This window comes from Rhinolophus ferrumequinum, chromosome 9 (genome assembly GCF_004115265.2).
Source record: "Rhinolophus ferrumequinum isolate MPI-CBG mRhiFer1 chromosome 9, mRhiFer1_v1.p, whole genome shotgun sequence".
Taxonomy (NCBI): Eukaryota; Metazoa; Chordata; class Mammalia; order Chiroptera; family Rhinolophidae; genus Rhinolophus; species Rhinolophus ferrumequinum.
This window is the reverse complement of record NC_046292.1, coordinates 15,774,217-15,798,507: the sequence shown is the minus strand read 5'-3', so window position 1 is coordinate 15,798,507 and position 24,291 is coordinate 15,774,217. Positions and strand designations below refer to the sequence as shown.

Here is a 24,291-nt window from a genome sequence, read left to right as displayed (position 1 = left end):
CTCTCTTACCCCACACCTGTCTCTTTAAAAACACCACCACCAAAAGAACAAAAAATGACTTTGAAGTTCCTTCTTTTGGAGAATTCAGTTTACCTAAACAAGTGTGAAGCAAATATAAATTTTCAAGAGGAATGAATATAAAAAACCATATTAAACACCACCGTTCCTTCAAAGGGTACTCTAGGAGCAAATGTTATAGAAGCACGATAGTTTAGTTGTTCAAATTAAACAGCTTCTGTTATTATCCATAGTATGATTTTGCTGTTTTTACGTAGCACTGGTATGCTATTTCAGATTTTCAATTTTCTTCCTGGGTAATTTTATGGTATCTCTGAGGGATATCTGTAAGGTTATGTGACTGTTTTTTAAAAACAAATATTACAGGTTTCCAGACTGGGAAGTAGTTATATATTTATTTGAATGAGATTTCCGAACCGAAGTATTTGAAGTATATATACTTCTCTTGAATTTCTCTTGAGAACACATTGCACATTCTTAATCCTGATAAGTCTTCATTTTAGGGGAGTTACCTTAACTTTTGGAGATAAGCAAGTCTGGTGAATGAAGTGAATAATCAACCTTGTTTTTGGTCATAAATGAGACGTCATTCTAAAAGGTGGAGACTAAGATTTTTTTGTGTGTGAGACTGTCTTTGAGAATCCTACAAATGGAGTTTTAAAAAGGTTTTAAGCCTTGGCGCCATTGCTTTCCAAGATGACTTAAATAACAACAGTTGTTTCGAACCTCTATAAATAAAAATTATTACTTGAATATAACTTGTTTTTACTTGTATTACGATTGAGTTGAAATTCTCTGTAATGAAAGCATGATTTTGTATTAATATCAACGTGATTTTATTTACATCCTTTTAAAAATTAGTCCTTTTTTGGTTTACAAAGTTTTTAAAAAAGGTAAAAAGTGGAACATTTTTAGTCTGTGGAGAGGCAAATCTGTATAGAAACAGGTTTGAAATTAATTGTTAAAAAGTGAAATTATTTTCCTGACCTGCTTACCAAAAAGCATTATTTGTATAGGCTTTCTGCAGAGGCTGAAGAGTTCATCCACCTCGTCTGATGGCATGTTCCTATTTCTAAACATAAAGAAATTTCTGGTTTTATCCAGTTTCAGGTTAACTGAAAAAGTTAAATTCTGAGCAAGATAAATGAATTTTTGGCTCTTTAAATCCTGACATAGCTTTGTCACAAATGTGCTGGCTTCCTAATTACTTGGGGTATTTATCTGATTTAGGCCATCGTAGTGATTTGTATCTAATATCAGTGAATAAGGGGCTCATTTAAGTCTTACAATTGAAAACTTTCTAAGAATTCTTAGTCATTGAGGACTAATAATAAAACCTAACATTTATTGACTATATGCCAGCTACTGTACTTAAGCACTTTGTATGTCTTTATTTAATCTTTGTTTCAACAACTCTTTGGGGTAGATGCTATTATTATCCCTGTTTAATAGATGAAAAATCCTTAAGATATGAGATGAGTTAGTCCAGAGTTAACACACTGGTAAATGCCAAGCTAGGATTTGACTCCTCTGCTTGCTCTTGAACTTTATACATTGTTCAAATCAGAACATGTGATGATTTTATGAACCGTGTGCCTTTAAAATCATTATTCCCTAAGTAAATGAAATGAGGTCAACATTAGCTTATGTTCCTTAGGATAGGAAGAATACCATTTTTAGATCTTGATAAACTTAAAGATGTATTAAACGTCTTTAAAATGGAAGACTGGGGTGGCTGGATGGCTCAGTTAGAGCGTGAGCTCTGAACAATAGGGTTGCCGGTTCGATTCCCACACGGGCTAGTGAGCTGCGCCCTCCACAACTAGATTGAAGGACAACAACTTGGAGCTGATGGGCCCTGGAGAAACACACTGTTCCCCAATATTCCCCTATTAAAAAAATAATTAATAAAATAAAATAAAATGGAAGACTGTTAGGGAGTAAACAGAAGCTGGTTGAATATAGTAGAAGCTGGTTGAATATAGTAGATAGTACACATGTAGTTAGGCTGTTTGTGTAACAAAGCACTGTTCCCTGGTAGGTTTATATCAGGAATACCAGTTTTGGTGCTTCGTGCCACAGCTGTGCTGGAGTGCAATATGAGGTATTCTTAATTTGATAAAATTATATACTTTCAAACATGGGCTAACCTATTTTTTTGTGGGAACTTGAGGACTGGTGATTGTGTTGGACTTTTGTTTTAAGATTATATCCCAGCCCAGTTTGAAAAAGATGATCAGGATCTTAAAGAACTACGGAGGGCCGGCCAGGTGGCTCAGGTGGTTGGAGCGCAGTGCTCCTAACGCTGAGATCTCCGCTTCGATTCCCACCTGGGCCAGTGAGCTGCGCCCTCTACAGCTAAGATTGTGAACAACAGCTCTCCCTGGAGCTGGGCTGCCCTGGGCTGCCACATGCTGCCCCTGAGTGGCCGGCAGCCGGTGAGAACTGCCGTGAGCTGCCGTGAATGGCCGGCCGGGGGGAGCCCAAGGCTCATAACACCAGCATGGGCCAGGGAGCTGTGTCCTACACAACTAGACTGAGAACCAACCCCTTGAACCGGAGTGGGACAGGGAGGTGGAAGAAGGGGGAAAAAGAACTATGGAAAAATAGTCGGGTGAATAGTGCGGCAGTTAATGGGGCAGGGAGAAATGATAAGGTAGTGGAGGGATAAAGTTTCAGATCATAGTGGCAAGAAGGGTGGAATTCTAGCAGAAATATTGGGAGGTAGGTGGCTGTTCATTAAGGGGGTGAATCCAGAAGGGTGCAGAGAATCTTGAGCGACGCCAAGCGCAGAGGAGGCAAGGAACACTGGCTTCAGTTACATTTTTGGTCAGTGTTCACATCAATTTTTAAAGCCAAGAGTTTTGGTGAGTCTCTTGAGTTTGCAGTACTTGTTTTATAGTTAACTCAGATCTAATTTGGAGAAAACAAAAAGACAAAAAATTGCAATGTATTGCCCTATTCAGGAATTTAAAATTCTAATTGGGGAGACAGTACCTAGTTTCATCACAATACTGGTCCATATATAAATGCAAAATGGGGGATATAGACTAGTGGTTTCAGAGCTTGGATTTCATAAACCAGTCATATTTCAAAAGAGCTATTTTCCAAGTAAGGACAGGAAAATGAAAAACAACCTTCTCATCAAATATCACCATTTTACAAAATACGGAACATTTTAAAATAGATAAGCAAAGGACGTCGTCTCAGATGAAAGGAGTTTTTTATATTGAGTAATTCAGCCTTATGAAAAATTTAGTATTCATTGGTGAAAATGCCATTGAATCTATGGTACAGTGGTGATGCTCCAGGAGATTGGTTGTTATGCTATTTTTGTCAAAATGACAGGTTTACTGAGATTAGTCTGGGCTGAAGTGGTCTATGCAGGAGTCATAGAGGCAGTAAAGATTATAAGATGCTTTACAATAAGGTGAATGATGGGATTTGAATAGGCAGAAAGGAAGAGGATGGTTTTCCAGCCCAGGGCAAAGTAAACGCAAAGATACTGAGATTGGAGTAAACTTGTATTATTGATTGGACCTGAGAATACTTGTCCGATCCAAAATAGAGTTTAGATTATGGATGAGGAGATAACATTAATGTGTAATGCTCAGTCAGATTATGAACAGTCTTGAAAGTTACATACTGAGGATTTTGGACTTGATCGTAACCAACATTTAGGCAACATTCAAGGCTTATAAGTAGGGCGGTGACTTGATAAACTTGGAATTACAGACTGATTAATCAGAGGGTTTTATGTAGATTGTGGAAAGGAGGCCACTTAAAGATTTTTGTAGGAATTCAGATCTGAACACGGGGGGGATCTGAATTTAGGGAGTAAAAAAAAAAAAGGAAATATATTAGACATTTTGAAGAAGGAAAAGATAGGACTTGATGATGTAGAGAAAGAAAGTTAAAGATAACTGTAAGATTATGAGATTGGTAAAACGAAGGAACATTTGTGGTATTAATTAACTGAAGTTGGGAAAGGGGGCAAGGCATAGCCTTTTGCCTCAGATTCTGTTAACTGCTTTACTCTATATCCAAGTGCTTTTACAACTCTATTTGAGATATGTTGAGAGTCTCTAAAATTGACCTGGGATTGAACTGGAAGTTAAAAGGTTTGTTTCATTTTGGAATACTCATTTTGGGAGGGAAAAAGCAGTACATTTCAAACCACAAAACATTGTGTAAGTTCTTAGTTATGGGAATTGTAACCCTAATAAGTAACTTCATCATTAGATGGTAATCTAATTATCTAAGTGCAGAGGAATTTTTGGAATGCATTTGTTATTTTAAGATTTTTTTGTTTAATGGAATTTGTCCTGTGTATATTGATAGCAGTGTAGCAATAAACAGGTTCACCTTGAATGGCTTAATTTATAATGATACTAGTTTAAATAGTCTTTCAGTTTCTGTCATTGTAGCATGTTATAGTAGAATATATATTATCTACCATTTCTTTAGCATCTACTGTGTAGCGGGTACCTGCTGTGTATTAACTCTTTAATGTTTACAACTACCTCATGAAATAGTTACTATTATTCTTACTTTACAGGTGAGGAAACTGAAGCTCAGAGGCGTTTAAGAAATGTCCCTGGGGGACTGGTAGAGTTAGGATTCTGGATCACTGACACAAAGCCTGTTGTGTTCCTTTCTACCACTGTCTTTGGATTAGACATCATACGAAGAGGAACAGAGTGAGTCAGTTCAGATAACTGATTAGGCAATAACTAAAATCAGTGAAGTGTGACCCAGATATTAACTGGTGTCATCTATCCCTTTCCATCCTGTCTGGGTGTGTGGGTGGGGGTGGAGCTTAAAAGGCAAAGTATGATCTGTAGCTCTAGTTGTAGCCAAGTGACATTCACTTGTGTTTTGGATAGTGTCCCTCATATCCTTCTGTAGAGCTCTCAGCAAATCCTTATTAAAAACAAAGGTCTAATTCAGAATACAAACAAACTGTTGACACAGTTCAACAAATTGCTAGGTAGGGTCCAGCTTCTGGGATTTGCAGATCATGCCACTTGAACATGTCGTTAAAGAGTTGTAGACTCAGTGTCAGTGATACCTGACCCTTTTGTGGTATGTGCCGCTCTCTTCATTGCCCCCATCATGTGCAGCCGTTAAATTCTCAAGCTTACTCTTCATGTTTGCTGTTGATAATGCTTTAAAGTTCTACCTACCGATATCGCCTCCATAGTATAAAGATCCAGCCCCACCCCTCTCCACCTCATTCCTGGTATTCCTTTACCAACTGCTTCTGCTGGGTCTGGTAGAGCCTGTGACAGATGTGAGCCAAGTCGCAGCTAGGTTCTTCATCTTTTCTCGACATTTCCTCCATTTCCGAACCCGTCGCTGAAAACAAGACGCTTTCTGTAACAAATTACTGTTCTTCCTGTTTTTGCTGGTTGAATATTCAGACTCCTTGGACAGCAGGGAACAATCAGTGTGTTTCGAGTCCTTCACTGTGGCTCTCCGACCATTGCTTTACCATTTGTGCATGGCTTCTGATTTTTCCAAGTCCCTGTCATCTACCTGCTGCATTTTCATGACATTTGTCATGACTTTCAGGATCCACGTGGATCACTTGTTTTCTCTGTCCCATCTCTCTCTCCACTTTGTCTTGTATGTCATTCTTACCAATTATCGTCTTTCCTTTTTGTATCTTTACTTCACTCTTCATTGAGTCTTTCACATTATAAATACACTGAAGTCTTTTCTGTCCTAGAATAAATAAAATCCTTCTGCTTTTCTACCTCAGAGGTACTACCATCGTTTTTTCCCTTGTACTCTCTCATTTTTTAAAAAAAGAGCATTCTGTCTGCAATTTTTTTACACTCACTCATTCTTTAACACTTTTCCTTATTTCTGTCCTTGAAACTTTACTATAAATGTCCTTTCAAAAGACTCAGTGCCAGGCAGCTGGATGGCTCAGCTGGTTAGAGCACGAGCTCTCTGCCAGAAGTTTGCCAGTTCAATTCCCACATGGGATGGTGGACTGCGCCCCCTGCAACTAAAGATTGAAAACGGTGACTGGAGCTTAGCTGCGCCCTCCACAACTAGATTGAAGGACAACTACTTGGAGTTGATGGGCCCTGAAGAAACACACTGTTCCCCAATATTCCCCAATTAAAAAAAAAAAACGTATTAAAAAAGAAAGACTCAGTGCCCGTGTATTCAGGCATTTTCATAGCCTTTTTCTTCCTTAATCTCTCTGTAATCTGTAAACTATTGATCATTTTCCTCATTGAGCCTCTGTTCTTTGGCTAGGAGTTAAAAAGACGTGTTTCTGGCTCCATCTTGCCTGGTAAGGCTGTTTTGCCTGGAACTTGGCTGGTTGTTGGACTCTCGTGGCCGGTACTGACTAGCAGAGAAGGGGTGGAGCCGTGCATCACGGTGCCCTGTGCCGTGTGGACTTTTCAGTAAATAATTGATTTGACTTGCCAGTCTGTCTTCCTGTTCTCTCTCTTCCTCTCTCCCTGATCCTGCTGTGGCTTATAAGATGGAGTGCCCACTTTGGTCTTGACTCAGGTTAAATACTATTACATACAAAAACAGACATGTCTGTTTTAGAGCAGACTTTTGGAAAGAGTAATGCGAACTGAGTTCTCAGTAAACACATGTGAGATATGAAATGCTCTATAAATTTTGGGAAAGTTTAATGAATATCAGTGGCCTTACTAAGAACATTTTTATGTCTTCTCTCTTATTTTAGTATGATTTTCAGGGAAAGCTGTTTCTGGAAAAAAAACAACCACCAAATCAGATTCTATCACAGCAAAAATAATTACATTGAGGATCTCAGTAGAATAGAATTTCAAAGCTTCACTTACTCTTTAGGAGTATTCGCTATAGTAATACTGCCCTGTGACAGTTCCCTGGAGTTTGGTAGGACTTTGGCATGAGCAAATATGGGTTAGATTAATACCAATGTAGAGCAAGTTTTTGAGACATGATTTTTTGAGAAAATAGTACTGAGTAATGCCACTTTTTTTTTGTTGTCTTGTTTTGCTATGTGAAATGATCGTTGAAGCCGTGCATCCTGAAATTTTTTTTTTTAATCCTTAAAGATTTGAGTCATTCTCCGTCCTCAGATGTTTATCTCCTTTCCTAACAGGAAATAGAATTATTCAGCCCAGAGAGATGATGAAAAAACTTTGGACTGCGTCTGGAGGTTTTGGTTCAATCTTTGTCCTTATCTAGCTATATAAACTTGAGCAAATCACTTTACTCTTTGGGCTTTGAGTAAATGAGAAGGTGGAGTAAATAAATCATTATTGAGATTTGTCAAATGAGAAGGTAGAGTAAATAATTTTTGAGAAGATTCTACCATTTTAATTTGAGGTGTTTTGATAAAAAGCCATGTACAGTAACTCTTAAAGTCAATTACCAATTAATCAGAAATGTGACAATTTGAATTGAGATGAGTGTTTGCAGTATGTCATTCGACATGTAAGAAATGCAGTGTAGCTACAAATTAAAAATGGTAGAATGTAAACTCATGTCAGCGGCAATGTTACATGGATTATAAATTTGCGAGAAAATATTACCAAAGTGTGGAGGTGCTGAAATGTGAAATCCAATATATACGTCCATTTCAAGATTATATGACAGCTCCGAGGCCAGAATTATTTAGGTGTTTGTTTATATGGAAAATACGTAAAATGACAGGGTGAAAAAATATTAACGATTGTAGCTGATGACGTTTGCTTAGTACTTACTATATGCCAGCCACTATTTTGATATGACTTTCTAAGGCATTTAGTCCTTAAACAATTCTGTGTGGTAGTTATTATCCCTGTCTTACATGTGAAGACACTGAGACACCGCTAAGTAACTTGCCCATACTGCTAGTAAGTGACAGATCTGTGTGATTTCAGAGCCTCTGTTCCACAGAAATGTGTCTGTCACATGTTTATCTCAGAATGCATACAAATGATGGTATACAATGGTGGGAACAAAGTAGAATTCAAATATTTGTTGAATGGTTGACTAGATTATTGTGTTTGCTTCCTTAAGCCATGTGCTGTATTCCAATATACTTTTGATTACATATTACATTAGTTTAGTAATATACATTCATATTTCTGACTGATGTGGTCTGGGTTTGAATTCCATTTGTACCATATGATATGTATGTAAACGTGGGAAAGGAACTCTACTTCTTTGTGCCTCAGTTTACTCATCTGAAAAATGGGGTTAATGGTATCTACCTCATAGTGTTGTGAGAAATAAATGAGTTCATGCAAAGGGCTTAGAATGACACAAAGTAAGCATGACACAATAAATGCTAGCAATTGTTATTGTGCTTTTAACTTTTCCTAGTACTTTAACATTTCTTTCAAATGACATTCCTGTGAGAGAGGTAAGGTCTAGAGTCTAGCATATTCAGCCCCATTTTACAGATGAGAAACCTGTGAAGGAACTTGCCTAAGGACACCGGAACAAAAATTCAATGGACTGAAATTTAATAGATGATTTAACCCTAGTCTGAAAGAAAAAAAAAGTGGTTAGGGATGAGTGTCGAAACAGTTCCTCTCTTGTATAGTAGGGCAAATCTGTGGTGTTTGGAAGGAGAAGGGAGGTTCTTGATTCTCTTCCTGCTTTTAGAGGGAAGGTAGGAAGGATGCTGCGTCATTCCTAGGTCCTACTCTGGCATCTAGCAAGCTGAGAAACAGCACTGGGAGGGTATCGGATTCGCTGGGAACTGAGAAAACAGCTTACCTTTTCTGTGTGAAAAAAAGGTAAAATGAGTGGGAGATGTGAGCTGCCCGCATGAGCTGTTGCTGTCATGTGAGTTGTTTTAGTGGATTTAACTCTTGAACTGCTTCAGCTAAAGTCGAGTCTTTTGTCCTGTGTCAGTTTCCTGCAGTTGTTTAGAGGCATTTGTAGGATCTAAGTACTTCTAGCTTTTAATTTTTTTCATTTTTTTAGTGGCCTTATATGGCTTGGTATCTCTCAGCTGTCAGCACCTCATTTTGCTGCAGTATGTACTGCATGGCCTCTGCATTGCTGTAAGCAGATCTTGGTCAGAATTAACCCTATCTCCTTGATGAAAAGGTTTCTTTGCCTCTGTCCCTTAGGCTAGTCTGCTGTAGCATTGGAGGCTCTTCTCTACCTCTTGGAAAAACCTGAAGAGAAAAGAATTTTTTGAGAAGTCACCTTTTGTTGGGGTTTCTCTTGGCTAGGATTTCTCTGGCTGTTAGCCTTCCCTTAGGTCTAGTACATAGAAACAGTGTCTTAGCAAATGTATTTTGTGCTTGTACATGCAAGAGACTACTACTCCCTACTGGTCACTGGAAATGCAGAGTGTAAAAATGGAAGCGTATTGAATTAGACTGAATAATGAATAAGGATAGATGAAGCAATATACCTAGTGGAAGAGAGCTTTAGGATCAGGCAAACCTGGATTTAATTCCCAGTTCGGCCTTTGATTACCAGTGTGATCCCAGGCAAATTGCTGAATCTCAGTTTTCTCATCTACAAGTAGAAGTGCTAATAATACCTAGTTCTTAGGGTGGTCTTAAAGATGAATTGCGTTTTAATTTCTGACACTGAACAGAATGCATAGATATAGTACTGTGAGCTGTACTTTTCTGTCATTTTTCTGAAGTTGAGTTCCTCATTAAAATTAGTCTACTAATACTTAGCTGAGGTTTGTTGTGAAGATTAAATGAGAAAAGATAGGTAGGTAGATAGGTAGTGAAGTAGGTAGGTAGATAAATAAATAAATAGAAAGTAAGATAGATAGTAGATAGCCTGGCACGTAGATTTTCTATGTACAAAAAAACAACTGAAGCAACTGAAATACTAGAGGCAGTATTTCTTTGCACGAAACAAATTAAAATGCTACCCAAATCAACCCAACAACAGCAGCTAGTCAGTGCTACTTAACCAGTCTGGTTGGGTTACTCTTACTGTGCTTAACTAAATATATGCATTTCTAATTGTATTTTGCTCATGAGTTATTTCTTCAGTTTGTCTCAAAGTCCAGTTCATATTTTTTACACATAATCATATTCTACTCATTCTCAAAGATCAACTTAAATTTCATTCTGAAGCTCTTTAGATCACTCCGGGAAATGATTTGTCCCATTTCTAAATGCTGTTATGACGCTTAGCATGGACTGATAGGTAACATTTTTGCTCCCATTTAGCTGTCTGGAGAGAACTTCTGTTCATTCTTTAAAATCTAGTTTAGACATCTTTTCTTCTGTGAAACTTTCCTGGCTCCATAATAAGTCAACTCCTTCTGTACTTTGTACATCTTTTGTTGTTGGCACTTTTCATGTTGTGTTATAATCATTTGCTTACTTTTGTCTACTTATAATAGACTATGAATATCGTAAACACGGAGTATTTATCTCTGTGTTCCTACTTATAGCACATGCCTTGCTCAGTAAATATTGAATTGAGACTTTGATGCGTTAACCTTGTGTTGGTATTTTTCTTTTCCTAACCTCAGAGGGCATGATCGGGAAGCTAACTTTTGTGTCTGTGTGTGTTTTAAAACAAAACAAAAACAAACAAAAATATATATGATATACTTCATATACCATAAAGGTCATTGTTTTAGGGTGTACAAGTCATTGTTTTTTTTAGTATATCCCCAGGGTTGTGTAACCATCATCACTAATTTCAGAACATTTTCACCACTCCAGAAAGAAAGTCCATACCCATTAGCAGTCACTCTGCTTTCTCCCCTACCCACAGTCTCTGGCACTGTAATCTGCTGTCTCTCTGGATTTGCCTATTTTGGACATTTCACATAAATGAAATCATACAGTATGTAGACTTTTGTGTCTGGCTTCTTTCACTTACCACAGTGTTTTGAAGGTTCATCCACATTGTAGCATGTATCAGTACTTCATTTTTACGGCTGAATAATATCTCATTGTATAATTATACCATATTTTGTTTAACTTTTTTTTTTTAATTTTTTTTTTATCGGGGAATATTGGGGAACTGTGTTTCTCCAGGGCTGTTGTCCTTCAATCTAGTTGTGGAGGGCGCAGCTCAGCTCCAAGTCCAGTCGCCGTTTTCAATCTTTAGTTGCAGGGGGCGCAGCCCATCATCCCATGTGGGAATTGACCGGCAAATTTGTTGAGAGCTCGCGCTCTAACCAACTGAGCCCTCCAGCCGCCCTGTTTATCTTTACATCAGTTGATGAAGACATTTGGGTGGATTCCACTTTTTGGCTATTATGAATAAAGATTGCTGTACAAGTTTTTGTAGGGATGTAAGTTTTCATTTCTCTTGGGTATACACCTATAGTGTGGAATTGCTGGGTTGTATGATAACTATGTTTGATTTTTTTAAGGAACTGCCAAACTTTTTCTCATAGCATCTGTACCATGTTGCATTCCCACCAGCAATGTACGAAGGTTCCAGTTTCTCCTCATCCTTGTTATAGTGCTTTTTGATCGCAGCCATCCTAGTGGGTGCACGGCGGGACCTCACTGTGGTTTTGATTTGCATTCCCCTAAGGACTACTGATGTTGGAGCTTCTCTTCTCCTGTGCTGAATGGCCTTTTGTGTATCGCCTTTGGAGAAAGAAATGCCTATGCAAACCCTTTGCCCGTTTTTTAATTGGTAATTTGTCTTTTTATTGTTGAATTATAAGAATTCTCTGTATATTTTGGATACAAGTCTTTTATCAGATGTATGACTTGTAAATATTTTCTTTGTGGGTTTTTGGATCGACTTGCCTTGAATTCGTTGTCCACCTCATACGTTGCCCACCTCCTACGATATACGATGTAGAACTAGAAGTCCCGAAGCAGCATGTGTTAATCGAAGTCATTGCCACCATGTAGGTAGCACTGAAGTTCTGCAGTTCTGGGTCGTGAGCTCTTGACTGAGAATTGGGGAAATAGGGGTTTTAGTCCCAGCATTGCCACAGCCAGCAAGTATGGCTTTTGGGCATATCATGTAATTTTTCAGGGGCTTAGTTTTCTCATCTGTAAAGGGATTTGGACTAGATAGTCTTTAAGGTCACCACTAAATTCGTGTGAGTTGATAAGGTCCTTGGGGACAAATGCACGATAGGTCTGGTTATACTTTCATTTGTTCTTAACAGAACTCGTGTGCATGCTGTTACCTTTGCTGGAAAACCTTTTCCTCCCCCTGTTCAATTAAGGATCCTTTCTTTCTTTAAAAAGAAATTAATTCATAATTAATTCTGACCAGCTCAGTCATTTAAAATACACCTGGATTAAAGGATTTATAGCTAAAAGAGACCTTTAAGGTCTTTTATCCCATGTCCTTTATTATAAATGATGAGTTGGAGGCATAAAAATGTTGGGTTCATTTAACGTCCCATTTGCTGGGTGTTCGCCGTGTTCCTGGCTATGCAAGTAGTGGCTGAGTTGAGATGAGAAGTGAGGGCTCCTGGACTGTCAGTTCACTACTGTTTTCAGTGTACGACTTTGTTACTAAATTAGAATCAGGTTAAGGCATAATATCAGGCATTTGCCAGTATTTCGGCTAAGGGTCACAAAAATTTTCCTCCAAATTCTGATCCTTAATTTGTGGCATCAAGTGGAAAGAACGTATACTTATTACATATTTTAAGTATAAAATTGATGCATAGTTTTAGTTTTTAATGCTCCTCCCTTCCTTCAAGGACCTGTTTTCAGCCTTAGAGAGTTACGCGTGGCTCTAAGATCGTGAGTTAGCTGCCTGTGAATTGTGACGACAGTTCCAGTCCAAAGCTGTTGGTGGTACCCTGTCCATCCCAGGTTCTCCCTGGTCCCTTTGACGCCCGATGAAAATGATCTAGTTGGCAGTGTGCCTGTTCCTTACCGCCTGTTCCTGGTAATGTGGTTTTCCCAAATCTTCAATGGAACGTACATCTATATCGGAATCACAAATATAACTCTCGAAAATCTCAGAAGATTCTACCTAAACCCCACCCCACGAGTTGGTACTCGTGTAGGCTGATTAAATGACTGGAATGGGAGTGTAGCGTATTCCCAAGGAGTCCACAGTTCTTTATATGCAATTTCAAAAACCAAAAAGCACTTAAAAATGAAAACCATAGTTCACTTCATGGCAAAACCTGACCTGAACTAAAATGAGGCTATTTATAATCTTTATTTATCCTACTTAGTGTGATTATTCATATGTTGAACTATAGAAACATAAATGTGTTTCCCTACTGAGTGCCACCTTTGTTCCTATTATATTGTCTTTACAAAATCTTAAAAAGTTCTGAATTCCAAAATACATTTAGCCCAAAAGGAGGAACGGTGGTTCTGTATTTGTTTTGTTGGCAATAGTTCCTTGTTACGTGGATTCTTCTTGAAATGAACGCCAGGGAGTGGGGTTTTTATATTGGGCCTTCATTGATTAATAATGCACAACAGCTAATTTCCACTAGTCTTTGTTTTTCAAAACAATATTGCTGTATCATGTATTCATTAATATTGGGGAAGGTGTTTTCTCTTGCTCTTTAAAATAGTTGAGAATTTTTTATGGCTTCTTTTTTTTTTTTACCCCCTTCGATTATTATTATTTTTTTTGTGTGTGAAAATTTCTAAACCTAAACAGTGGAGTGAAGAGTATTATGAACACTCATACTTTTCACCTACTTCATTGGTTATCAAAGGGTTTACACACAGATCCCTGGGGGTTCCCATGACCCTTTAAGGCAATCTACAAGGTCAAAACTTTCATAATAATACGAAGACCTCATTTGCCTTTTTCACTGTGGTGACATTTGTAGTGATGATGTAGAAACAGTCAGTGTTGGATAAACCTGCTGGTGCCTTAGCACAAATCCAGGTCGCATGAGTGAGAATCACGTCTGCCATCCCCTTGCAGTAAAACAAAAATGCCAACATCACGTTCACCTAATGTCCTTGATGAAGCAGTAAAAATCATTAATTTTACTAAATCTTGACCTTTGAGTACACATCTTCTCAATATTCTGTGTGATGAAATGGGAAGTTCTATGAAGCACTTCTGCATATCAAGGTACAATGGTTATTTGAGGAAAAACACTGGTATGATTGAGTTGCAAGCTAAACTAACCTCTTTTTTCATGAAACATTTTTACGTGAAAGAATGATTGACAGAAAAACTCAGATTTGGGTACTTGGCAGGCATTTTCTTGGAATTGAATGACATGATGCTTGTCATTTAAAGGAAAACAATTGACAGGATTTATTGCCAATGATAACATTTGCATCTTCAAGCAAAAATTAGAATTTTGCATAACTTTTATCTACCTACCACTGTGAGCTTGCCAGCTTCCCAGTACTTAGTCTGTTTTTTGATGAGATTGGTGGTGTGATATTAACAAAAGTAATTTTTTGATATTGGACAATGAAATTTGTCAACATTTAGAAGGTCTGCATGTCTGTCAGCTTAGTGAACCAGTATTTTCCAAATGATCAATGTGTGATTTTATAAAAATCATGCTTGGATAAAAGATCCATTCAAATGGCAAGGCAGACCAATGGATTTTAATGTAACAAGAGTATGAAAAATTCACGTATATGGCTTCAGATTCCACAACTAACCTGTGAGAAACTGCCACTTGTCAAGTTATGGTGTAATATCAAAAAATAGTATTGCTAGTCATCTTAAAAGGCTGTTAAAATACCCCCCTTTTAAAGTACATATTGTGTGAAGTTGGATTTTCTTCATGCACTTCAAACAGAATACTATATTATAATGCTTGAATGCAGAAGCACATATGCCCCAACAGGTGTTAAAGAGATTTGCAAAAGTGTAAAACCAATGTCACCCTTCTCATTAGATTTTTTTTTTTGCTTTTGGAAATTTTAGTTATTTTTCTTTAAAATTTTATTATTAGTTTCAGGTCTATAACACAATGTAATGATTAGACGTTTACACCCCTCGCAGAGTGATAACCCCCCTCTTAATCTCCTACCCCTCTGACATCATATACACCTGTTACTATACTATGAGCTGTATTTCCTATGCTATGCTTTGCATCCCGTGACCATACATGTATTTAATTATAGTTGACATTCATTATTATTCTACATCAGCTTCAGGTGTACCGTGCAGTGGTCAGGCAACTTTAGTTATTTTTCATAAAAATATGTTATTTATGTTAACATAATGAGCTTATTTGAAAATCAGTACGTTTTAAAATTTTGTTTTAATTTCATACATGGCTAATATAGATAGATACAATGCATATGAACAAAAGCCCTTGGCGGGGGGGTCTTAGGTAATTTTAAGAGTATAAAGGAGTTCTGAGATCAAAACGTTTGAGAACCACTGACCCAGATTCACAGTTGTTAATATTTTGTCACATTTGCTTTATCTGTTAGTGTAATTTTTTTCTGAAACATTTGAAAGCAAGTTGCATACATCATGACCTATAACCCCTAAATACTTCCACATTCAACATTGATACAATTTCCGATATTCATATTCAATATCCCTAGTCTTTCTGTAAATGTGTCTTATAGCTTCCCCTCCCTATTCAGAATCCACTTTAAAGATTTCTTGTTACAGTTGGTTGTCATATCCCTTTTAATCTAGAGCAGGGATTGGCAAACTTCTTCTCTAAAGGACCAAATAGTAAATATTTGTGGTTTTGTGGGCTATACTGTCTCTTGCAAGAGAAAAGCAGCCATAGACAGTATGTAAATGAATGGGCATGGCTGTACTCAATAAAACTTTAGTTTGAAGACTGCTGATTTAGAACAGCTCCTCCACTTTAACTTTTTTGGTGTGTCTTTTTGTTTTGTTTTGTTTTTTACTTTTATTAGCGTTTATTTGATGCTGAATTTACTCCCGGGCCATACGTTTTTGCTTCTTCAGTCTCTTCTGGGAGATCTTTTTCTTCTGTGCAGCCTCCTTTTCTGGTTTAAGAACAATTTATTCTTTTTCAGTTAGGACCATCTCAATGCGGCAGGGGATTTCATGTGTGGGTTAACTGCTCACCAGCTCTGTAAATTCCCCGCTGCATTTTGGGAGCTTTGTTCCTGGATGTGTTCAGTGCCCAGAGAGTCGACATCTAAACCCTTAAGTTCAGCGTTACTCTGCTTTTTTAAGCATGTGCAGTAAAAATTCTGCACTCTTTTTGGGCCAACGACCCTGCATCCAACCCTGTTTGGCCTAAGCACACCTCCCAACTCCACCATTGTAACGATGGAATGGCACACATGGCTTTTGGAACGGGACGTCCTTTAGGTGGTATGTGGTGGCTTCTCAGACTTGCAGACGCTTGATGGCCTGGGCGGTTTCACGAGTGTTCTTAAAGTGAACCCGTAGATTTGAACCTCTCGATTTACATGAATTTGTGGGGTTCCCTGGGTTAAGCGAACAGCGAACCATTTTCAGAGGTAACTTCAGGCTGCTTACGGGAACAGCTGGTGTGTCTTTAGTAACACTTTTCTTTTGAAGAGTCCAGGCCAGTTATAATGTCTCATGAATTGGATTTGTCTGATTGTTATCTTATGCTTAGATTAGATGCAGGGTACACATTTTTGATAAGGAATATTACATAGATGACAGTGTGTTATGTTGGGAGGCACATAATGTTAGTTTGTCCCATTACTGTTGATGGTAAGTTTGATCTCTTCATTGTAAAGGTGCCTGCTGCCCTGTGTAAGTAATCTGTAGGGTGACCTTGAGACAATGTGAATATCCTGTTCTCCTACCAGATGGTTTCAGCATCCATCAGTGATCCTTGCCTGAGTCAGTTATTACTTTCGTGGTTGTGATTATAGTTCTTAACATCTGCTTAAGTAATAACAGCAGTAAAAAAACCAAATGGTATTTTCAAAAGACTCGTGAGCTTAGAAAGCTCTGTTCACATATAATGTCACTGATTCTGTGGTTTAGTTTCCCATCACAGGCGTAGCCTCTTTCCCGGGGAGGGTCAGGCTGAAGGACTGGGTCAGCATGTGTTGTCCTGAGCAGCTGGTTTCTGGAAGCAGGGTTCCAGAACATGGTGTCTTCCTCTTCTGAGCCCAAAGCTGCTTAAGCGGAAGGGACCTGGCCTAGTCGGGACTGGAAGTTGTCTTTGCCTTGGGTAGTTTTTCCTGTTCTTTATCTCTTACGTCTATATTGCTTGTGTTTTAGTGGTTCAGTTTGTGGATCCTATAAAACTCTCAGAATCAGTGTTTATTTAATTGTATGTTAAAGCTGATATTGCGCACCAAACAGGTAGTTACAACGTAGAGAAATGTGTGTATTATTTTAAGAGAAACATTTTCCCCTACCAACTTCTTATGAAAAATTTCAAACTTACAGAACAGCTAATACAGTAGTCTAATAAATGCTCATACCTTTTATCTGGATTCAATAATTGTTCATTGTTTGCCTTACATTTATATAGCTATAAATACCTGTATATGTGTATCCATTTTTTCGTAACTATTTGATAACTTGCAGATGTGTAACCCCTAATAAGGACACTCTCCTACATAACCAGCATACCATCCATTATCACACTTTAAACAAGTATGTTTCTAATATATAATATCGATCCATTTTCGATGTCTCCAGATTTCTCAAGAATGCCTTTTATAGTTGTTTTTTGAGAAACAGTCTCTTGAAAGACAGTAACAGATGAGAGAGACTGACATGTAATTGAACAGTGAAGTGCTCTGTGTGGTCTCTGCCATGAAAAATAACTGCTAAGTTTGTATGGTGCCCTGCAGGTAGCTGCAGTTAGTTGCATTTCATAGGTCAGTAAAATGAGGTCATCTGACTGGGGGGTGTGGGCAGGGGGTTCAAGGCTTCTTTAGTTTATGACCAAGGGTTGGACCTTTCAGAATATCAGTGATAAACAGGATAAATTGAAAAGTAAGAAATTAGAATGACACCTAGTGTAGTGCCTGGCTCATAGTAGATACTTAATGAATATTTTTGATACAAAGATATAACTGGAAGGGTGTGCCAGAAAAGACTATAATAGAGCATGTATTGAATGACGACAGTGCACTTGGTCTAGTAGATGCTGTGGGAGATGAAGTAGAAAACAGCGTTCGTGTTCTTGAGAACTATAGTATTAGCTGAGAGGAAACAAACTCATTCTTTTTCTTGGTTAATATTTCTCGACCGTCTTCTGCACGCCAGGCAGTGTTCTAGGTACTGGGTACCGTGGTGAACGAGACTGACACAATTCTTGCTTTCATGGCTCTTACGTCCTAGTTGGGAGAGACAAGCTGTAAAAATATCAACAGAATAATTTCAGGACGAGGGACGAGGTGGAGGGATGTCAGACAATTTGATACAATAGGGAGTAAGGGGAGGAGGAGAGTGCAGCGTTAGCTAGGCTTGTCGGGGAAGGCATGTCTGAGGAAGTGACCTGTGAACTGTGACTCGGATTACAAAGAAGGAGGCGCCTTGGGAAGATCTGGGGGACGCAGAGGAAGCTACCAGTACAGAGATCCCAAGGTTGTGATGAGTTGGTCGAGGTGAGGACCCCAGGGGGCCGGTGTGCGTGGGGCGGATGGTGAGAGGGAGGGCAGAGCACACGGAGAGTATGATAGGAAATGAAGTGGGAGAGGAAGGCAACGACCCGAGGGGGGGGGCGGTTTTTATTTATTTTAAGTGCTAGGAACAAACCATTGAGAAATGCACGTGGTACTCCGTAAACCACCGCAGGATTCAGGTAATTAATAAGGGCTTGATTTTAACTGTTACCTTGTATCCCGAGGATACTTCCCTCTCCTTCCCTCTTCTGCTTTTTTGTCTTCAACACATCTTTCTTGAATAACTGTTACATTCATGACATTATACCGGTGGGAATACAAAGAAATACCAAGTCTGTACTGCACCTTCAAGGAGGTTTGCACTGTAGTTGGAGTGATACATGGTATAAACTCAAAAAGTGTGTCTGAGAGTGTGCTATGCAGGCGAAGAATGCAGCTGTCACAGTAGTACGTGCTCACACGCTGCATGGCAGGAGGTGCTCGGGAAGGGAAGAGCGCGTGGGCGGTGGGTGTGCAGGAGCTGCATGGAGCTGGACATGGCCTGGAATTGGTTCTTGGGGAGGTTTGATGAGATGGAGGTCATTGCAGGCAGGGGAAACGTCTGCGTAAAGGAGTAACACGAAGGGGTTTTTCCTCAGGAAATACTGAGTACATCAGTCTGTCCAGGGAAGGAAAAACGATAATGGCCAGTGTGCCAGCACTTTGAGTGACTTGAGACTAAGGAATTTAGACTTTAGTCTGTAGACGTTGTGGGTGCTTCTCATAAATCTTATTTGTGCGTTGGTCACTTGTACTCCAAATATGTTTATTCCACTAATATTTGTTGTCTATTTGGGTGCACTTGTAGTCTTTAAAATTCTACCAGCCTTGATTGATCTCTTGCAGATGTAAAACTGGATTGTGATTCTGGCACATGGGTCGTCTGTAGTTACAGAAACAGATGCAGGAAATGAATGAACCAGGGGAAAAAATTCTTTTAAGTGATCTTATTTCCTCAGGAAAGTTTGATAGGGTGGGATTTGTATCTTTAGTAGATGCTGAGTAGTTGGAAGATTTTGTTGTTGAGCAATGGATTAGGGGAAATGTTGAAACTGTAAGAAGGCTATGCTGAAATTAAAATGTGTTGCAACATTCCAAATCTCATTGTTTTTGTAATCCGGCTTTTGATCGGGCAGTGGTCACTTGTTTTTCCCGCTAACAATAAGAGAATGGTGAGCCTGCTGGTGAGGTTTTCTTATCCTGATCATGATTTAAAATAAACAGCATACACATACACACAATTCTAATAGTTCCTTAACCGACTGACTAGCTAACTCTTAACTATCTCTCTCTCTCACCTATCCAAACCCCACTGGCTTTAAAAAGATGTTCTCATTTCTTACCAATCTCATCGATAAGTGCACTTTAGGCATTCATTAGGACCAATGCTGTATATAGTCTTTTATTTAAGATTATTGAGAGTTTTTTCTGTACTCTGCTTATTTCCCTTTAGCTTATGGAGGACGAAGCCAATATAGGCTTATGCTGATACTGTTTATTGCCTGTCCCTAAGAATCATAGCTTTTATAGCTGGAAGAAATCATCTGGACTCTTTTTTTTATCACCCCATTTTATAGATCTGACAGCTGCTGTTCCGAGTGGGTACGTGTCTTAGCAGGAAGGCAGGGAATTATTATCTGGACATAGAGGAGCCCCGTCTCCTCCCTCTCCTCCCCTCCAGACATTGTGGTGATGTCGTTGTTAGTCCTGCTCAAAACAAAACCATATATTGACGCTTATATCCCAGCTCTCTGCCATCCAGAGACTTAATAGTGCAGTTGGAGAAATAGGACTGAGACGTAAAAAGATTAATAATTGGGTAAGCCATATCCTTTCTTTCTTTAGAATAAATCATTTGGAGTTTAGGTCATTTAGCTCTTGAAATGCTCCAGCTACATTGGTACTTTTAATAATGCTGGTCTTATAGGTTAAAAGTCTTATATCAGGCTTTCGTTCTGTCATCAAGGTTCAAATCACACTAATAGTTATCTTTGTATAATACTTGATAGTTTATGAAGTGTTTTATCACGTTTGAATATGGGGGTACCATTGTTAAGTAGGGAGGCTAGAGCATTTATTACTATTTTATAGGCGAAACTTAAGTTTAGCTGAAACCTGAACTCTGTTTTTAATTCATGTCCATTTCTTAGTGCACTAAACAGTAGTGCTTGTATGATTGCACTTGTTTTATGTCCACATTTCCATAGTAATGAATTACGTTTTGATAGGTTCCATTTTGGAATAAACCCACTATTTTTTTAAACTGAAAAGGCTACATTTTCCATTGCTTTTTATTATTTAGAGGGAGTTGAATGACCTTGGTTTTTTTTTTTTGTTTTTAAAACTAAAAGTTGGACTGAAGAATGTAATCTTAGGCAGATTCTTGAGTTTGCATTAAAATATCCTGTTCAACTCTCATGGATTCAGCAAACATTTATCAGATGTCTTCTATGTGACAGGCATAGTGCAGGGGGTGGGAGATGGGGGACCCTGAGGACTGAAAGTGTTACAATGAAAAGGCAAGAATTTAAACTCAAGTGGACCTGAATTCAAACCCCAGCCTGCTACTTGTTTATTGGTTGCAAAAAACTTCTCAGAGCTTCCATTTCCTTATCTATAAAATGGGGATACTAATACCTATCTTGTAGGAAGGACTGGTTTGAATAGGGTGATGTGTATAAAGCACTTAGTATAGTATGTGCTTTATAAGATACTACTGTGCATAGCGAATGAGTAAACAAATGTGTGTGGTGAGAGTTAGCTGAGTCTTGACAGAAAGTCTTTGGCTGACCTGATGCAGAATAGAGTGAAGTGATTTTGGTTGCCAGCATACTACCGTGTTTCCCTGAAAATAGGACCTAGTTGGACCATCAGCTCTAATGCGTCTTTTGGAGCAAAAATTAATATAAGACTTGGTCTTATTTTAGTGTAAGACCGGATATAATATAATATAATATAATATAATATAATATAATATGATAAAGACGGGGTCTTATATTAAAAGGACGCATTAGAGCTGATGGTCTGGCTAGGTCTTATTTTTGGGGAAACATGGTATGTTCTGCTTTTGTTGAAAGTTGCAGCTCGTACACTGGTGTTTGCCAACATTGTGTTTGACTCCTCACATGGTAGAAGCCAAGTCATTCCTATGGAGTTTCATGTGGAAACATCTGTAGGATGGACCTTTAAATCTCTGTTGCCGTTTAGTTGCGGGGGGAGAAAAATCTCACGTTATCGTAGAGTAGTGAAAGTCAGGTGGCAGGTGCCTCTCTGGGTTGGCACCTAGATTCTGTTTTCTGAATGATGTAACCGTCAAAAGGAAAAAATTGCCACCCCAAGTGAAAAGTCTGGTGACAGGGAGTATGGCAGGTGAACTGAACAGGTTGAAAGACCAAGAACTTATTTTGTTTTCTGAAATAGTATTCTATGCATCTGTAAACATTTACCAAGCACCTACTGTATGCTAGGTACTGTTCTGGGTGCGTGGGATACAGTGATAGTGGTGGGAAAGCCTCTTTTCTGATACTGCAGAGCTTGTGTTCTAGTGAGAGAGACTGTAAATAAATGTAAAATACAGTGACTCTCATGTAATGCTAAGTACCAAGGGGAGAAATAAAACAGGAGAAGCAAGTAGCAAGGTAGAGTAGGGGTGCTCATTTTAGATAGACTCTCACTCGAGATAGGATTGTGTGGAAGACTCCTCTGAGAGGTAACAAATGAACCGAGCCCGCAGTGAAGCCAGTGACGCTGAAAGAAAAGGTGGCCACACGGTCCGTTTCAGTAACCCCTGAGGAGGGTCTTTGGTGTGAGAGGTGGAGGTGGCACTCACTTCCGAAGTTGCTTTAGGAGGTGGACGAAGTTGCTTTAGGAGGTGGATGGGAGGAGTGCCTCGTTCAGTGATTGAAATCAGCCCGTGCTAATTCTCAGGGGTCTGCGGAAGGGAGGGAATGGGTCTGGGACAGTTGGAAATCAGCCTGCGTGCCGTCTTCCGAACACGTAGGTTACACCGCTCCAGAAAATGTACGTGTGGGCATCCAGGAGACCTGACAAGCTTTCCCCTCCTCACAGTATTTTTAAAAGGTGTATAGTCTTTGGACCATCACTACCAGAATACAAACGCAACGGATCTAATGAATCAGAATATTCGAGGATGGTACCTGGGGATCTGCAATTTTAACAAGTAATTCCAGATCCATACCGAGGTTTGAAAATTACTATTTATAATCTTGCTGATCGAAATCATTTGTATCCCAGGCTTCGTGGGTGGGCAGGCAAGTACCTGCTTATTTAAGACGCAGTACTTTTCATAATTTACATTGGAGCTTGCATTTCCTTTTGCTTGATTTAATTCTTAGCTTTAATCCCTGGTACAGTGTAGTCTCCATATTCAGATGTGTTGATGAGACAGCAGAAAACGAAACTCTTGCCCTGTTTGCTTACATTATTTTGCATTTTCACCATCAGCCACATCCCTGGGAAGGAGCCACCACGGAAGAGAGAACGCTGAATTGGCTGTATAGACTGATGTGCTTTTGAGAAAGCTTGCTTACACTCAATAGTCTTTTTTTTTCCTCTGTTAGTTGAACATTCTAGTTATTTACTTGTGATTCAAGTTTTCTGTTTTTCCTCCATAGGTCTTTAAATCTCCACCATGCAAAATGCTACATGAAAGAGAAAACCAATAGAGAATGCATTGGCTATTGAGGAAGTAAGAGTGTATTTAGTAGGACACTCCATAAGTGTTCATTTGATTTCAAGGGAGGGAATGGACGCAATCAGCAATGGCCAGTTTAAACCATCTGTAGATGGTCACACGGGACCCTTAAAGGTGACATTCTAGTGGTCACACTGTTGAAGAAAGTATGCACTGTTTCCCCCATGTTTCATTTTAGGGGTACCACTGACGTTCATTGTCAGGTCGTGGGAAGACTAGTAGCGAGGAAGCCTGTCTGCCAGGACCCATCTCCAGGCCGTTGGCCAAGCTGGAGGCTCTTTTTCTGGACCTCGCCTTTTGAGTACTGTCATGGCTACTGTCTTCCTTTAGCAGGGGCCTCTTGGAAAGAGGTTGAGCCTTCTAGAACTTGAAAGGGCCTTAGGAGGAATGAAAGTCGATACTTTTCATTTTACTGGTAAAGAAACCAAGATTCAGAGAATTGAAAATTTCTGCAAGGCCCTAGATACTAGACGATGACGTCTGGAAATGTGGTTTCCTTCAGGGTCATGCAGTTGAGTCTCTTTTTAAAAATGTGCCCCTTTCCCCCAAAGGATGTTCTCTTGCTGTTCAGAGCTCTCTGATAGTCATTCTATCCTGGTAGTAGGTTGTTTTTGACTTTGCCTGCCCAGTGATTGGGAACTCTGTTAGGGTGAGTGGCAGTTTACATCTTGCGTTTAGTAACAATCATGTAAAATTGAAGAAAAAAATCTCTTGAAATTAAGGCATATGGAAGAGTAGTGAGTGGCCTGATTCCCTCTGCAGAGCAGCAGAGGAGGAGAGTTCACACACAGTTGGGCTCCTTGCTTGATGGTACCTTGTATTTTCTTTCTTTCCCCCCACTTTCCTTAGCTGCTCCGTCCCGCAAACGCAGTCTTAGGAGCGGTGTGGTGTGGCCTAAGAGTTTGGAATCTGGACCCGAGCTCTTGGGTCCAAGCCTCCATTTCCTCTCTTTGGGCCCTATTTCCCCCATCTTTAAAATGAAAGGCTGGACTGGATAATTGATCCCCCAGGATCGCTCCAGCTCTGATAGTCTTTGCTTTCATGAATCCTGGAGTGGCCCCAGCTTGCAGTTTGCTCTGACGCACAGAG

General features: G+C 39.2%; 1 protein-coding gene across 3 annotated transcripts in view; it reads left to right on the top strand.

The window, feature by feature from the left end:
- Positions 1-24,291, top strand: part of LUZP1 (leucine zipper protein 1) — an 80,864-nt gene that overhangs the window by 13,441 nt on the left and 43,132 nt on the right. The window contains exon 1 of one of the 3 annotated variants that reach the window (XM_033115975.1): positions 8,681-8,765. The exons of the other annotated variants lie outside the window; for them this stretch is intronic. The gene's annotated coding sequence lies outside the window, so the exon portion shown is untranslated. Of the gene's footprint in view, positions 1-8,680; positions 8,766-24,291 lie in introns of those variants that run through there. 3 annotated transcript variants of the gene reach the window in all.